Below are 1,392 nucleotides of genomic sequence, written 5' to 3' on the forward strand. Positions count from 1 at the left end.
CTCTCCTCTACTCTCTCTCTCCTCTCTAGATGTAGATGAGTTGTAACTTCTCTCTCTCCTCTACTCTCTCTCTCCTCTCTAGATGTAGAGAGTGTAACTTCTCACTCTCTCTCCTCTCCTCTCTCTCCTCTAGATGTAGATGAGTGTAACTTTTCTCTCTCCTCTCCTCTCTCTCCTCTGTAGATGTAGATGAGTGTAACTTTTCTCTCTCCTCTCCCTCTCCTCTCCTCCTCTCTAGATGTAGATGAGTGTAACTTCTCTCTCTCCTCTCCCTCTCTCTCCTCTCTAGATGTAGATGAGTGTAACTTCTCACTCTCCTCTCCTCTCTCTCCTCTCTAGATGTAGATGAGTGTAACTTCTCTCTCTCCTCTCCTCTCCTCTCTCCTCTAGATGTAGATGAGTGTAACTTCTCTCTCTCTCTTCTCTCCCTCTCCTCTCTCTCTCCTCTCTAGCTGTAGATGAGTGTAACTTCTCTCTCTCTCTCTGTCTCTATCCTCTGTAGATATGGATGAGTGTGCAGGCTCCTAAGCCGTGTAACTTCATCTGTAAGGACACAGAGGGAAGCTACCTCTGTTCCTGTCCCCGAGGATACATACTACAGGAGGACGGCAGAGCTGTCGAGGTGAGACACGCACAGCCCACACACATGTCATCTGTTGCGTCTGGTAGTAAGTGTGTTTATCAGTATGTATGGTCAGTTTGGGGAGTTTATACAAACACTATTGGTCCATATTGCTCATTACACTCTGGCGACAGCTATGTTTACCCTAGCGCAGTATCTACACACGCTCACACTGCACACGCACACACACCTTCATACACGCGCACAGACACACACTCAGACACACACTCACTCACACAGACACACACACACACAAACACACACAGACACACACATTCAGACACACACACACACTAAGACACACACACACACACATAAACTTTCCGCCTGGTTTCCACCATGTTTCCGGTGTCTGGTTCTGTGGCAGTTCATCTACAGGTCACTGACTGGAGAAGGACTGGAAACTAGCTCAATACAGTTGTGGAGCTGGAGTGTAACCTTTACTCTCTCTCCCCCTCTCTCTCTCTCTCTCTCTCTCTCTCTCTCTCACTCTCTCTCTCTCTCTCTCTCTCTCTCTCTCTCTCTTCTCTCTCTCTCTCTCTCTCTCTCTCTCTCTCTCTCTCTCTCTCTCTCACTCTCTCTCTCTCTCTCTCTCTCTCTCTCTCTCTCTCTCTCTCTTCCTCCCTCCCCCCTTCTCTCTCTCCCCTCTCTCTCTCTCGCTCTCTCTGGCTCTCTCTTCCTCCCTCCCTCCTTCTCTCTTTCCCTTCTCTCTCCCTCTGTCTCTCTCTCTCCCTCATCTCAGATCTGGATGAGTGTCAGAGCAACAGCAC

This window comes from Coregonus lavaretus, assembly GCF_964263955.1.
Source record: "Coregonus lavaretus genome assembly, chromosome: 37".
In the NCBI taxonomy this organism is placed as follows: Eukaryota; Metazoa; Chordata; class Actinopteri; order Salmoniformes; family Salmonidae; genus Coregonus; species Coregonus lavaretus.